Here is a 17,324-nt window from a genome sequence, read left to right as displayed (position 1 = left end):
TTTCTTAATGTTGCTTCACCTTTGGTGACTGACTTTTATTTTGAGAAAAATAGAAAGCCTTAAGCCTTGGGTCTCTTGGTAAGGCAAATTGTAAAGGTAAAGCCAACTTTCCCTTTTAAAATAAAAGTTTAAAACAAGAAGCTGTGCATATTTTCAATTTGGGGGGCTGGAGGGAGAGGGCATCTTTGGAAAAGGTCCCTTTTCATTCATTGGAAAAGGTCCCTTTTCATTCATTTCCTGATTCCACAAAGGTGGGACAGACAGATACAGCCTCTCATGCTGCTCCCCATGAGGGCAGGAACTCTCATAGTGTGCGGAGGACAGATATTATAATGCAAAACCACAAAATACAAAACTACAAATATCAGTTAGTCTGTGAAGGGAGCGCCTAGGATCACTGGGACTTTATCTCAGTCGGGAGGTGGGGGAGGGTTTCCCTGAGGAAATTACATTAAGCAAGACAGAGAAAGATGAAGAGCTGAAAGGAATTGATCCAGAAGAGTTGGCCTGGCAAGGGAAGGGCTTGTTCAAAGGCCAGATACAGGGCAGAGGTGGGAACATTTACTTATGACATAAAGAAAAGGCTGGTGTGAGCCCAGCATGGTGGCACATGCTTGTAATCCTTGCTACAGGAAAGGCTGAGGCAGAAGGATCACAAGGTTGAGGCTAGCCTGGGTGACATTACAAGACTCTATCTCAAAAAATCAAAAAGGGCTGGGCATGGTGGTGTATGCCTGTAATCCCAGTGGTTTAGGAGGCCTAGACAGGAGGATCACGAGTTCAAAGCCAGCCTCAGCAATTTAGCAAGGCTCTAAGCAACTCAGCAAGATCCTGTCTCTAAATAAAATATAAAATAGGGCTGGGGGTGTGGCTCAGTGGTCCAGTGCCCCTGAGTTCAATCCCTGGTACAAAAAAAAAAAAAAAAAAAATTAAGGGGCTAGGGTTGTGGCTCAGCCGTATAGCTCTCAACTTGCATGTGCGAGGTCCTGGGTTCGATCCTCAGCACCACATAAAAATAAATAAATAAAATGAAAGTATTGTGTCCAACTACAACTAAAAAAGAAAATATTTTTTAAAAAATTAAGAAGGGCTGGGGTATGTGGCTCAGTGTTTGGCATCTTGTTGAGTCCTGGGCGGGTTCCTTGCCCATTATGGTGGCTGCCAGGAGAAGGAGAAAAGAAGAAAAAGCTGGTGTGGCCTGAGCACAGATGAGGATAGCAAAAGAGGCAGGAGCCACGCTCCCAAGGCCTCGAGGGCCACTTTTAGGGGCACTTTCAGGATTGAGATTTTCTATTTGGGGTAATTCAAAATTATTTAGGGATTAGGAAAAAACTTCTTTTTAAAAAATATGCTTCAGACCTGGCAGTCTCTACAGCTTTGCTTTGAGCAAGGGTGTGGGTATGTCCTGATCTAAACAGTTATCCACAGGAAATTGGGAAGAGAGCCAGGAAGCTGCTGAAGGACTCCAGGCAAATCTCTCCAGGCCGGGTGCAGTGGTGCATGCCTCTCCTCCCAGTGACTAAATTCAAGCCTCAGCCTCAGCAATTTAGCATGACCCTATCTCAAAATAAAAATAATCTTCTAAAAAAGGGCTAGGTAGGGCTGGGATTGTGGCTCAGCGGTAGAGCGCTTGCCTGGCATATGTGAGGTGCTAGGTTTGATTCTCAGCACCACATAAAAATAAATTAAAATTAAAATGCTCATTGACAATTAAAAAAAAAAAAAAAATATATATATATATATATATATATATATATATATATATTTTTTTTTTTTTAAGGTCTGGGTAATAGCTCAATGGTTTGAGCACTTCTGGGTTCAGTTCACAGTATAGAGAGGAAATTCTCCTCTTTGGAATAGAGACACCCCCTCCCATGTCTTCCACTGGCAAAGCCAGAGCACAAACTGCTAATCTTGACTGACGGGTCCAGGCATGGGAGGTGCACTGGTGAGCACGGTGGTACTCTTAGGTGGGGGAGGGAGTGCAGCCATGGAGTGAGGTTTTGGAAAGCTGTCAGTTCTTTTACAGGAGGACAGGTGTGGACAGGCTAATCTTAGAATCCTGACCTGAAACAGGCACTGCAGGAGGCCAGAGCCAGGTAGAGCAAGTTGCTGGAGGTATCATTTCTTGAGGGATAGGAGAGAAGGAGTGCCCGCCCAGGAGAGGACATAAATGGACAGGGCTTGGCTTTTACAAGCTAGGACATTCTTTTCTTTCTTTTTTTTGGTGCTACTGGGTATTGAAGCCACCGTCTCACACATGCTAGGCAAGTGCTCTACCACTGAGCTACACCCTCAGCCCTTTTTATTTATTTATTTTATTTTGAGACAGGGTCTCACTAAGCTGCTGAAGCTGCACTCAAATTTATGATCCTCCTGCCTCAGCCTCCTGAGTACCTGGGATTACAGGTGTGCACCACTATGCCCAGTTAAATACTGGAACTTTCTAACATAAACCTTAAGATTTCTTTTCTGTGCATTGTAATTTACCCAAAGATTTCAGGTAAGTCTGGTCACCTTCAACCTGGGCTGAAGTGGATGCTTAGTTATGTGTTCATGTCCCAAACACAGAGAACAGCTTTCCCCTTCATGCACTACTGAGACTACCAAGATGCTAAGAACATCTTTCAGGAGAGGATGGTGTTCTGGAACTCCAGGAAGTGATACATGAGTCCGTAGCTAGTGGAAAATGCAGCAAGGAGGCACTCAAGAGATTCCTTAACCCTGAAATATTCTAGAAAGGCCAGAGGCTCGCAGAGGAAATAAGTCCCTCTGGCAACATTGACATGGGCTTAGCCAGAAGATGTGTAGGTAACACAGGATGGAATAATCAGGTATCCTTAGAAGGAACCCCTAGATACCCTTTAGGAATGCTCACAAAGCAAATAGTTGGGCTGGGATTGTAGCTCAGTGGTAAAGCACTTGCCTAGCATGTGTGAGGCACTGGGTTTGATCCTCAGCACCACATGAAAATAAATAAAATAAAAAGTATTGTGTCCATCTATAACTAAAAAAACAAAAGCAGATAATTATAATCTGTGCTGGTAAGGAAGATGTCACATCTGTACAAAATGGCTGGATCATGTCCTCAGAAGCGGATGCAATATGGCTGACTGCTGAAAGCAGCCAATATCCATCCTAAAGTAGAATTGCAAACTGCAGGAGCCAGGCAGGCCTTATAGAGGACCAAGCCAGCCCTGGGAGACAGCAAAGGATGACAGGGCACCGTTGCTCAATTCCAGGCAATTAAACTGTCATGTTGATAGGAAGGTATGTGCTGCCTGACTTTCCCGTTAAAAGATGATAAAACCATAAATCCAGATTTTAACAAAAATTTTATAATTTTTATGTGTTTGCGACCAGTTAAAAAATTATAAATATGTTTGAGGTTGGTTATTATGTTAGCTTCCTATTGTTACTTAACAAATTACCACTCAGTGGCCTAAAACAGCACAAATTTATTCTCTTACTGTTCTGGTAGCCAAAAGTCCCAAATCAGTTTCATTGTACTAAAGTCATGGTGTCAGCAGGGCCGGTTCCTTTGGGGCTCTGGGGAGAGCCTAGTTCCTGTCTTTCCCAGCTCCTGAAGGCCATCTGCATTCCTTGGCTGGTGACTCTTTCCTCCAGCCTCCCTCTTCACTTCCATCTTCCCATCTCTTACTTTTGTAATCAAACCCCCCTCTACCTTTCTCTTATAGAGGCCCATTGTGATCACATTTAGGGGCCACTCACCAGGGTAATCCAGAATAATTTCCTGTCTCTTTTAGCCACATCTGCAAATTACTTTTGCCAATTAAGATTGCATTCACAGAGCCCAGCCCAGTGGCACACACATGTAATTCAAGGTGCTCAGGAGGCTGAGGTAGAAGGATCGCAAGGTCAAGGCCAGCCTGAGCAACTTAGCAGGACCCTGTCTCAAAAAAAAAAAAAAAAAAAAGAAAAAGAAAGAAAGAAAGAAAAAGAAAAAAAAAACACATTGAGAAAGGGCTAGGATGTAGCTGAGTGGTAAAGCACCTTTGAGTTTACTTCCTAGTAACAGCCCCCAGAAAAATGTTTCATTCACAGTTACTGAAGTTAGGATATAAATATCACTGGGGTCATTGGTCAGCTCACCACAGATATAGAGTTGGGCTCAGCTCTCCAATTTGAACATAGAGCTAAAGACAAGGGTGTGGTGACAGGGGTATTGCATGAATGTTCAGACAGAGTGTGGATAGCTAGAACATATCAAGGAAAGAAAACACTCTCTCTGTCATTAGGATCCTGTTAGCCTGACAGATTTCCCCCGCAAACTAATATAATAAAATAAACCCCAACATCCCAATACTCTGTGTCATAAGTCTGTGATCCTTTTTTTCAACAGCTGAATTAAGGTTTAGTATATATACACCATAAGTTGCACCCTTTGTAAGTATTCAATTATTTTTAGTAAATTTATAGTTACGCAATTGTCACAACCATCCCAATTTAGAACGTGTCCATCACCCCAAAGTTTCCTTGAGCTTGTTTGCAGTCAATTTTTACCCCTAGGTGCAGCCCAGGCAAGCACTGATCATTCTCTCTGTAGAGATTTGCCTTTTCTGTACACTTTGTATAAATGGTATCATATAACATATAATCTTTTGTGTCTGGCTTTCACTTAGCATAATGTTTTTGAGGTTCATCTATGTCATAGTGTATATTATTAGTAACCATTCTTTTTTATTGCTGAGTTGTGTTCCGTTGTGTGAGCATATCACATTCTGTTTATCCATTAAATTGTTCATGGACATTTGCATTATTTCTTGTTTGGGACTAGTATGAATAATGTTGCTATGAATATTCATGTATCTAGTCTTTGTGTGGACATATATTTTCATTTCCCTTGGACAGACACCTAGGAATGGAATTGCGGAGTTGAATGTTAAGTTTATTTTTAACTCTGTGTGTGTGTGTGTGTGTGTGTGTGTGTGTGTGTGGTGTGTTGCTGGGGATCAAACCCAGGGTCTTATGCATGCCAGGCAAGCACTCTACCACTGAGCTGCATCCCCTGCCCTATTTTTAATTTTTAAAGAAACTGCCAAGCTGTTGGGCAAAGTGGCTGTTCTATTTTATGTTCTCATCAGGAAGTAAGAGGGATCTGATTTCTCCACATCCTTGCCAACCTGTATTCAATACATTTTTCCCATTGAATTACCTTGGCACCTTTGCCAAAAATAAATTGACCTAATATGTGAGGGTTTATTTCTGGACTCTCAGTTCTATTCTCTTGGTCTATGCCAATACCAGATTGTCTTGCTTACTATAGCTTTGCAGTAAGTGGGTTTGTTTGTTTGATGTTTGTTTTTTGAACTTGGGGGTTGAACCCATGGTCACTGAGCCACATCCCCAGGCCTTATTATTTTTATTTTGAAACAGGGGGTGTAAGTTGCTTAGGGCCTCACTAAGTTGCTGAGGCTGGCTTTGAACCTCCAGTCCTCCTGCCTCAGCCTCTTGAGCCACTGGGATCACAAGCGTGTGCCACTGCACCTGGCTCACAATAAATTTTGAAGTTAGACCACCTGAGCCCTCCAGTTTTGTTCTTTTCTAAGATTGTTTTTGGCTATGGTGGATCCTTTGCATTTTCCACATTAATTTTAGAATAAGCTAGTCAATTTATATTAGAAAGGCAACCAGCATTTTGATAAGGATTTACTTATTTACTTACTTACTATAGCAATTTAAAAGGAAAACCACCAAACTAGTTTTCTATACTCAATAACACCAAACGTGTGGGAGTGTTACCCACACCAAGCAATTCCCCACTTCTCTCTGCAAGCGCCACTTTGGCACCAAAAGATTCAGTTCGACTCTGACACTAACCAGCCTGAGTTTATAGTTGACCCCACCGGTTAAGGACTCTGTTTCACAAGACTGCCTTCCACTTCAAATGCCAAGTCACACACTTCTGTGAGACTTGGCTACAAATCAGACGTTCCCACCACCCCCTCTTCAAGTTGGCTAATTTGTTATAATGGCGTACAAAACTCGGGAGAAACACTTAGCTTACATCTACTGGTTTATTATGAAGGACACAACTCAGGAACAGACATATGGAAGGGATGCATAGGGCAAGGTATAGGACTGGAGAGACACAGAGCTTGCATGTCCTTTCCGGGCACACTACTCTCCTACTCTTTGATGTGTTCACCAATCCTGAAGCTTTCTAAATCCCATCATTCAGGGCTTTGATGGAGGTTCCATTACACAGGTGTGATGGACTACCTCACTCGCTTTTGGTGATTGAACTCAATATCCAGCCCTTCTAGCCGGGCACAGTGGCACAGGAGGCTAAGGTAGGGGGATCTCAAGTTCAAAGCCAGCTTCAGCAAAAACTCAGTGAGACTCTATCTCTAAATGCAAAATAGGGCTGAGGATATGGCTCAGGGGTCAAGTGCCCCTGAGTTCAATCCCCAGTATTCCCAGCAAAAAATAGTCTAGCCCATTTTTCCTCCCCATAGGTCAGGGAAGCGGGACTGAAAGTTCTAACCCTCCAATCACCTGGTTGGTTCTTCCAGCAACCAGCCCACATCCTCCAAGAGGATCATCAGTTTCTTATGTTCTTTATTTTATTTTTGTTTTGTTACTGGGGATTGAACTGGGATCCTTTACCATGGAGCTACCTCCTCAGTTCTTCTCCCCAACCCATTCTTTTTTTTTAATATTTATTTTTTAGTTATAGTTGGACACAATACCCTTATTTCACTTATTTATTTTTATGTGGTGCTGAGGATCGAACCCAGGGTCCTGCATGTGTGAGGCGAGCGCTCCACCACTGAGCCACAACCTCAGCCCTCTTTCTTTTATTATTATTTTTTATTTTGAGACAGGGTCTTACTGAGTTGCTAAGTCTGACCTCCAACTGATAGGGATTTAGGATAAAGAGAGAAATACTGAATCTTAAAAGAAACACCACATGCCATTGAGATGCAGAAAGCATGGGTGTAAATCTTGAGCAACGTGCCCTTGGCCCATGCCCTAAAATGAGGAAAATATGCAAGGGCACGGAAAACTGGCATGAAATTGTGCAGCTCCCCACCCCCCGGGCTCCACCTCCAGTCCAGCTCTTGATACAGTCAGCCTTTTTGTAAATATTGGACCCCCAGCCCAGGGCTGGGCTCCTCACTCTCTAAGACAATCGCATTCTCCCTTGAATGTCTATCTACCTTCCTAAATAAACCTCGATCTACACCTTTGTCTGACTCATGCTGAAATTCTTTTCTGGCACATATGTCAAGAACCCCACTAGTTCTGAGTTGAGTTCCCCTCTCCTTTGCGAATCCTCAGACCCTTCTCTGGAGACTTCTCTTCTCCCGTGATGAATTTGCAATCCTTCTGCCTCAGCGACCCGAGTCCCTGGGATTACCAGCATGGGCCACCGTGCCCAGCTGCATTCTTTATTTCAACTATTCTTTTTCATTTGGTTCAATACTTTCATTTTGTTCTTTTGGCTATTTTCTCATTCTTGGTCTATCCTGCTAACATCTTACTGTTCTAATCTCTTTTGTATATTTGCAGAGCTGATTTGAAATTCTTGGCTCATCCATACTAATGCTCCTGCTTCTGTCCCGCTGTTTCTGGTGTTATATGTTGTACATTTTATTTTTCTATTGGTTTAGTTTCGCCCTTGGAGTGTCTCATTATTTTAGATTATTCCCTGGAGATATTGACTCCCCGTCATGCCCTTTGGGGAAGGCCAGATGGCCTCTCCTTAGTGTTTACCTACCTGTTTGGTTCAAGGAGTGAAGTGGCTCTCAGATCTCAAGGGGAGCACCCCAGCCTCTGTACGATCACGGTCAGCATCCTCCTTGTTCTCACCTGGCCCGGAAACTTCTGTAATCTTGGCCTCCCTCTCCATCCTGTGGCTGAAAGGAAGCTGTGTCTCCTGGGGACTTGAAAGGGGAAAGAGTGGAGGACTTGAGAGATTGCTCCAAAACAGCTGTTCCCCAATTCAACTCTTCACCCCAGCAGGGCTCTTGTGCTAAGTTCATGCCCATGACATTGTCCCAGTATCTGAGCCACGGAGTCCTCTGCAGTGAGGGGCGAGCAGTGACTGTCCCATGCAAAGGTGCAGAGGAGGCTGGAGTAGAAATCAATCGCTTTTCTCTTCCTTTATCCTTATAAGCCCCCTGTGCTTCAGGCTGCAACCCACCACACACACATACATATACGGGTTCTCAACAGCCCGTCAGTGGTTTCTCCTCTACTGTTATTCCCTGGATTTCATGTCTCCCTCTATCATTTCTCCCATAACAGTCCAAGTAACTCCCATCTTGGCAGGAACTGGAATAGCCAAGAGATACCTATTAGTCAACCCAAGGAAGAAGGAGCCTGTAAATTAAAATTTAGGTCTAGTTTGTGCATTCATTTCTTATCAGGTTGACTAGCTTGAGGAAGTCCTGATGAGACTGCTCACTTTGAGGATTTCACAACATATAAGTATTTGGTTCTATAAACCCAAGGCCCAGACCCTGGCCCATAGGGTCTCCAAGGTCACATATCACTCCCTACCCTGGCCATCAGACTCCCTCAGCTCTTATTTCCTGTGTCATTTTTATACCCTGGGATAATGTGAGGAGTAAATAGTGTTTATGGGAAAGTTCTGGAAAATTGACAGGGTCTGACCAACTGTTGAATAACCAATCTAACTGTAATGGTCCCTTTCTCTCTGGATGGGCAAAATAGATATGGTGTCATGAGATCCTTAAGGACTGAAGGACAAAGCCCTGCTGAAGCTCTCCAAGTCCAGTGGTAGCAGATCCTGGGGCAGAGGAGCCAGCTCAGAGAGGGTGTTGTAATTGCTCAAGTCATATCTAGGAGCTCAGGCAGGCTCCAACTCAGCCAGGAAGTTAACCAAATGGCTAGTGAAGGCACAGGCAGTGCAATATGTGTAATCAAAGAAAAAATTAGAAGGTGGGCAGAGACAGAGACTAGAGAAGTTGAGACCACTAAGACGTGGGCACCCCAAGTCTTCAGATCTCCAGTTCTCTAAACCCTCACTGTTCTATGATTTCCTCCAAAGACCTCAGTCTCCACCTGACTCCATGAAGCCATAGCTGAGGGTCTTTCAGGAGCAAAACCATCCCACTGTTGAAATATTAATATTCTGTTTTCTGGAATTAATCTCCTAACTCTCCAACTTCTGCACTCTTAGTCTTACCACACTGGCCTTGAAACAATCAAAAACTATTGATTAAGCATCTACTATGTGCCAGGATGCCTAGGCTGACCTCTTACTTTCGATTATCCTGCCTTACCCTTCTGAGTGGCTGAGATTACAGGTGTGTGCCACCACACACCGGATCTGACTATTAGTTTCTTGTTTTCCCATTTAGAATTACCCCTTACCTCCTAAACCTGGTTTTTGTTCTCCATTTATTGCTTTCAAACTCCATCCTATTATACCTTCTACTTACTCTACTTTATACTTTTATATGGTGTGTCCCCTGCATTTCTCCCTCCTTTGGGTGACCTCCCCACCTCCATGCTCTCTGGCTCTCTCCTCACCCCTGCAGACTGCAGCAGCCCTTCCTGAAGTCACTAATATCCTCCAAGTTTGCCAAACCCAATGGGCTCTTGCAGTCCCATTAGCTTCTCTGAGATAATTGATCTTGCAGATATCTTCCTTTTCAAAGGAAATTTACACAAGTAATATGTAAGTATATTCTCAGAACAGCAAAAGAAAAAAGAAAGTAAAGTAACATTCAGCCTATCTTTCCCACCCTGCTTCTGTGTTCTCCTGTTCTAGAGGTAGCAATTATTAACAGATCACTATAGACTCGTCAAAGCCTTTCTTATTTATTTACTTCTATGTATGCTGACTTGGGCTTTTTCCAATACATAAATCCAATCATGCTGCATAGAATCTTGGCTTGCTTTTTCATTTAACAATATGCATTAGAGAGTTTCCATGTCATTGTACATAGATCCAGCTCTTCCTTCCTTCCTTCCTTCCTTCCTTCCTTCCTTTCTTTCTTTCTTCCTTAGACAGGGTCTCCCTACATTGCCTTGGTTGACTTTGAACTCCTGGGCTCAACTCCTGCCTCAGCCTCCCAAGTAGGTGGGACTATAGGTGTGTGCCACCACGGCCACCCAACCCTTCTTGATTTAAACTATTCCATAGTATTCCACCATACTGATGATCCATCGTTCATTAAACTCCTACCCTATTGATGGGCAGTCAGGTTGTTTCCATATTTTAATTCTATAAGGTGTGCTGCAGGCTCCCACTTCTGGGAACATGATCTACTTGATACTTATGAGAGACATTCCTACTGTGAATTAACCAGAGCCTGCATGAAGCATGATACTTTTCTGGGATCACTGGAAACAAGGAAATTCTGGAAAGAGTAAAGAAAAGCAAATAAAAACAAGCAAAAACATTAAGCTGAAACCAGAATAGTATATGATAGGAACTTACTAGTAAGGTTTGCCCTAAAAAGAACTTAATTTGCCCTAAAAAGATCCTTTTCAATCAATCTAGGAGATCTGCTGGGGACCTGAACCCAAGACTCATGCATCAAGAAGGGAACAGAAAGGGACTGGGGCTCAGTGGTAGCACACAGCCTGGCATGTGTGAGGCAATGGGTTCGAGTCTCAGCACCACATATAAAGAAGTAAAATAAAGGTCTATTACAACTGAAAAAACATTGGGAAAAAAAGATCTATCAACAACTAAAAAAATATATTAAAAAAAGAGAAGGGAACAAAGAGGTGGGTTCCAGGCCCTTGGAGCCCACATTTTCTCCCAGAAGCCAAAGTAAACCCTCTCAGAGAAAACCATGTGAGGGGAGGGGCAGCAGGAACTCTAAACAACAGGTGCATATTCCCAGGAGGGGACTTATCTGTTCTGTAGCAAAAATGCCTACTTATGAAATATCTAAGGAAAAAAGAGATGGAATCACAAAAGTAAACAAGAAAGAGGAGATCATCTAAAAGAACAAAATAAAATTAGAAAAAAATACATCTTCTGGAAAATATAATAGAGTTAGTAAAGTAAGCTGGGCACTCTGGCACACACTTGTAATCCCAGAGACTTGGGAGACCAAGGCAGGAGAAGCAGAAATTTGAGCCCAGCCTCAGAAATTTAGCAAGACCCTCAACAACTTAGCAAAACCTTGTCTCAAAATAAAATAAAGGACTGAGGATGTGGTAAAGTGCCCCAGGGTTCAATCCCTTCCATCCTCAGTACAAAAAAGATTAAAACACTTAGTGGAGAGGGAATAACTAGAAATTACTTGTGTGTTGATGTTATGCAATAGAAACTACAGACCAAGCAGAAAGTGGTCTTGACATACAGGAGCTCACATCTACTCAAGCCCGCAGAGCAGAGCTCTCATTTGCAGCAACACAGGGAAGAGAAAAAGAGGTTAAATGGTACCACGAGGAAGGTGAGCGACAAAACCAGAAATTGGGGCATTGCACAAGACAACTGATCCAGTTTCTTCAACATGTCACTGTCACAAGAAAAAAAAATAATGGGAAAAGAGAAAGATTGCTCTAGATTAAGAGACATTTGAAAGACAAAATTACTAAGTGTAATATGTGGGTCCTAATGCACACATAGTAATTAAAAAGGGTATTTTTGGAGACAATTGGGGAAATTTGAATAAGGCCTAGTATTAGAGAATATGGACCAATTATTGCTAATTATTGTGATAGTGGTGTTATGTCTGTATAAGAAAATGTCCATATATTTGAGAATTACATTGTCTAGAATTTGTTTTGAAATACTTCAGTAACAGCAAAAACAACACACACACACACACACATGAAATAGATGAAGCAAGTTTGATAAAATTTTGATAGTTATTGAATCTGAGTATTAGCTATATGTTCTCCCCACTTTTGGAGTATGCCTGAAACTTTCCATAATTAACTATTTTGAAATTTCTAGAGAAAGATATTATACAGTATCTAAATGTTTACAGACTCTACCAAATCTTACCATTAGAGTTCATAAATTTTATTTGAAAAAAAAGAAAAGAAAAAAATTTATTTGAACAATTTTATGCTGAATCTTTCCCATTTGTTTCCATAATCAATACTGTAGAATAGTCATGGGCAGTGATGCACGCCTGTAATCCCAGCAGCTCATGAGGTGGCACCAGGAAGATCACAAGTTCAAAAACAGCCTCAGCAATTTAGCAAGGCCCTAAGCAACTTCATGAGACTTTGTCTCAAAATAAAATAAATAAATAAATAAAAATTATAAAAGGACTGGGCATATGGCTTAGTGGTAAAGCATCCCTGGGCTCAATACCCAGTACTCAAAAGCAAACTGTAGAATACTATGTAATAGTCTCCAAGTGTGGTCACTTTGAGATCCTTGCAATAACCTGGTAAAGTAAATATTACTGGCATCATGATTTAAAAAAAAAAAAAAAGCAAAGCATGGCTGGGCCCGTAGCTCAGTGGTAAAGCACTTGCCTTGCATGTGTGATGCACTGGGTTTGATCCTCAGCATTGCATATAAATAAATAAATGGAGATATTGTGTTCATCTACAACTAAAAAAAAAAAAAAAAAAGCAGCGCAGGAGACTGAGGCAGGAGAAGGATTGCAAGTTCAAAGCCAGCCTCAGCAACAATGAGGCACTAAGCAACTCAGTGAGACCCTGTCTAAATAAAATACAAAATAGGGTTGGGGATGTGGCTCAGTGGTCGAGTGCCCCTGAGTTCAATCCCCAGTACCCTCCTCAAAAAAAGAAGAAAAAAAAAAACCCACTGCATGTTGTTACTTTCTTATACATGAACACTACTAAAACATTTCACCTAAATTTTCTTGTGTTCTACAAGATTCATTTCTGAAAACACTAATTGTTTTGCTAACTTTCCAACTTAGCTAGGAGATTTTTGTTTCCTAATTATAAAAGTAATACACTGCAGGGCTGGGGTTGTGGCTCAGTGGTAGAGCGCTTGCCTAGCACGTGTGAGGCACTGGGTTCGATCCTCAGCACCACATAAAAATAAATAAATAAATAAAAGGTATTGTGTCCATCTACCACTAAAAAAGTAAATAATTAATTAACTTTAAAAAAAAGTAATGCACTGCAAAACTTTTAACCCATAAAAACATAGAAGAGGGGGAAAAATCACACTGAATCAGAATGCCTGGACACAGTGATGCCAATCACTGTAATATATTTCCTTTCCCTCATTTAAACATGCCATCTTATTAAATACTGATAAACACAAAAGAATATTCCTCACATATGTGCAAAATATACAAGACAAAAACAGAGCAAACATCTGTGGGTCCGCCGCCCACTAGTAACCAGAATTTGTGAAATCTCGGCCATGCCTTCCAGATCTCAGCTCCTTTTGTCCCCAGTGCCATGAAGGCATTTTGGGATTTGTTGTTGTTTGCTGGGTGCTGGGGATGGAACCCAGGGCCTCAGTGGTGAAGTGCTTGCTAAGCAAGCATTTCACCATTGACCTATATCTCTATTCCTGGAGGTGTTTTGCATTTTGTGGGGTTTTTCTTAGGTCCTTGTTTGTGGTACTGGGAATGGAACTCCAAGGCACTCCATCACTGAGCTACATCCTCAGCCCTTTAAAAAAAATTTTTTTTTAATTTTTTGTTTTGAGATAGGGTCTCACTAAATTGATAGCCTCAAACTTGTGATCCTCCTGCCTCAGCCTTCCAAGTAACTGGGATTAACAGGCCTGTGGCACCATGCCGCAGTCTGTCTGGCTGCAGCAGAATAATCAGGGGGGGTGACGAATAACTTGTGTTCGTTGATACAGCAGGAGTGGGAGCCCTTTATTGCAGGACAGGAGCAGTATTTATACATTCCACACAGCTTATCTAATTAGCATAAACTAGATACATCAGTCAACCAATAAGGAATCTCCACACTTAATGGCTTGTTTTTGTTACTTCTCAAACCACTCCCTCTGGCATTTTGCCAGGCACCATCCAGACTTGTTTACGAACTTTAACATTCCCCTGGCAAAATGCCAGGTGTTATTTTGACTTGTTTACAGACTCTAACAGCACCAGGTCCAGACACTTCTCCTTCCTTCCCTCTCTTTTTCTCCCCTCTCCTTTCTCTTCTTCTCCCTCTTCCCCTCCCCCTCTTTTGTACTGGGTATGGAACCCAGGAGCTCATACGTGCCTAGGCAAGTGCTCTACCACTGAGCCACATCTGCTTGTTTGTTTGTTTGTTTGTTTTGGGGGATCAGGGATTGAACTCAGGGGCACTCAACCACTGAGCCACATCCCCAGTCTTAGTTTTTTTGTATTTTATTTTAAACTCTCGATCCTCCTGCCTCGGCCTCCCATGCCACTGGGATTATAGGCGTGTGCCCGGCTTTTTCATCTGCATGTTTTTACATATCTAAGCTTTTCGTGATACTTTTACCACATATGAAATGGACAGTTTCAGATGGTTCAAACTTCCAGGCATGATAGCATACACCTCTAATCCCAGCTACTCAGGAGGCTGAGGCAGGAGGATTACAAGTTTGAGGCCAGACTGGGCAATTTAGTAAGATCCTGTCTCAAAATAAAAAATAGAAAGGGTTGGATGGAGTTTAGTGGTACAGCACCTTTGGGTTTAATCTCCACTGCCACAAACAAAGCGAAAAACAACAACAACAAAAAAGAATAATCATATGGTTCTAGCTGGTACCAATTCCTAAGCAATATATCCTTTTATTTAGTTTGGACTTTTATGTATATTGTACTGCGTGTATTTTCCAGAATTTTTTCACAGTTTTGTGGTCATTCGTGTTGAGTTGTAGAACTGTACTGCATTCTTCACTATCCCCCGTGTCCCCGTCTTGCCTAGTTTGCTTACCTATTCTATTTCCAATGTATCACATTTTTATTTCTCTGTTTATTTCATTTTATTTTATTGATACCAGGGACTGAACACAGGTTATTTAACCACTGAGCCACATCTCCATCCCTTTTTTATATTTTATTTGGAGACAGGGTCTTGCCTGGCAAAGTTCCTGAGGCTGGATTTGAACTTGCGATCCTCCTGTTTCAGCCTCCCAAATTGCTGGATTATAGGCATGCACCACTGTGCCAAGCTCTTGTGTACTTTATATAGTCAACCTCAGGTGTGTGTTGGGATTGGTACTAGAACCTCCCCAGATAACCAAATTCCAGGATGCTCATGTCCCTTATATAAAATGGCATAGTATCTATATATAACTCACTCATATCTTCCTGCATAGTTTAAGTCATCTCTAGATTATTTAAAATAGTTAAAAAATACAAACATTATCCTATGCTGTTTTGTTAGGAGAATGACAAGAAAAAAATTTTTTACATGTTTAGTTCAGATGCAAAAACAAAATTTTTTTCTGAACTAGGTATTGAACCCAAGAGCTCTACCTCTATCACTGAGCTACATCCCCAGCCCTTTTTATTTTGTATTTTTAGACAGGGTCTTGCTAAATTGCCCAGTCTGGCCTCAAACTTGCAATCCTCCTTCCTCAGCTTCCTGAGTGCCTGGGATTACAGGCATGTGCTGCTTGTCCCAATCAGATAGAATTTTTTTTTTCCTAATACTTTTGATCCCTCATTGGTTGAACCTGCAGATGCTGAACCCAACTGTATATGACTGAGATGAAAGTATGTATATCTGGGGCTGGGGTTGTGGCTCAGTGATAGAGTGCTCGCCTAGCACGTGTGAGGCAGTGGGTTTGATCCTCAGCACCGCATTAAAAAAATAAATAAATAGAATAAAGCAATATGAGATTAAGAAAGAATATTCTAGAACTGTATGAAATGTATGAATCCACACATATAGGTTACACAACATAATATCGTGTTAAATAAAAAGAAATCCTCCTGTAGAGTTTTGGAAAGACAATAAGAGTCCTAAAGAACAGAGCTGTGAAGACACCTTGTGATTAAAAATAAATGTATGTCCGAAGTGGTGGTGCATATCCGTAATCCCAGCTACCAAGGAGGATGAGGCAGGAGTCTCACAAATTAGAGGCCAGCCTCAGTAAATTAGCAAGATCCTATTTGAAAATAAAATAATAAAATGAAAAGGGGATGTAGCTCAATGGTAAAGCACCCCCAGATTCATCCCCAGTACAATAAAAAAATTAAGGAAATTATAATCTTTAAGCAGAATTGGAAACAATAATGTAGACCTATGCCTATCTTTCTTTCTACATAATGTTTTCCAGCTCTGTCCTCTGTAGAAATGACAATCCAGTAGCAATAAGTACCCCCAGAATCACTTTGGCTCTCTAAACACAGTTTCTCACTAAAAGCAACCAGGGCTTCCTAGATGAACAGCTGAGGCCAGTTCTGGGGCAGCAATGTAGAAGATGAATCTGGGAGATCCAACTGAGCCATAAACTAGGAAGTTGTCAACTATGACTAGAGTCACACTAAAAGGACATAGAAGCCAACTTGAAGGAATGTTGGTTAAAAATGGTATACATTTAGCATCAAAAATAATCATAAATAATAATAGTTGCATTCTATGGAAGCACATAAAATATTAAAAATTCCATAATTTTATACACACACATACATACACACACACACACCCCAGTCACCATGATAGGATGTCAGCCATATTTCAGTCTAGCAGTTAATAAAAATTTCTAGTAGATAAATTCCAGTTAGTAATTGAAAAAGGAATGATACAGTGAGAAGGAGACTACCATTTTGCAACCCCCAATTAAGTAATGGATGAGGTCAGCATCAAAGCTCATCAATTACCAAACAAAAGGCACCTCCTGACCTGACACAGCAGGAAGTGCATGTGTTTTTGCTAAGAAATGAAATAAAAATCCAAAAATGAAAACAAACAAACAAACAAACAAAAAAAACCAACTAATTTTAATTAAGGCTCTAGATAGAACTACCAATTTAAATGGGAAATTCAGTTCCAGATGACTAAGAGGAACAATACCATGAGGAAGCAATCAGACAAGTTCAGGTTGAGGGAAATTCTACAGGAAAATGGCTGGTTCTTATCAACAAATAATATAAAAGGGGATTGAAGTAGGACTGGATGAAGTAGGACTGTAATAGATGACAAGAAAAAAGACCAATTGCTCATGTGGCCTTGGTATGCTGAGTTAAACAAACTTTTAAAAGACCATTTTTGGGACAATCAGAGGAATTTGTACATGCACGAGAAATTGGATAATACTAAGAAATTAAAGTTAGCCAGATGCAGGGGTGTACCCTTGTCATCTGAGTGACTCCAGAGGCTGAGGCAGGAGGATTGCAAATTCAAGGCCGGCCTCACCTACTGAGCAAGGCCCTAAGCAACTAGTGAGACCTTGTCTCAAAATAAAATTAAAAAGGACTTGGGATGTGGCT

Source organism: Marmota monax, unplaced genomic scaffold (assembly GCF_021218885.2).
Source record: "Marmota monax isolate L192 unplaced genomic scaffold, Marmota_monax_Labrador192_F-V1.1 WCK01_AAM20220418_F8-fsc00106, whole genome shotgun sequence".
NCBI lineage: Eukaryota > Metazoa > Chordata > Mammalia > Rodentia > Sciuridae > Marmota > Marmota monax.
The sequence above is the reverse complement of the archived record's forward strand: the minus strand, read 5'-3'. Positions refer to the sequence as shown.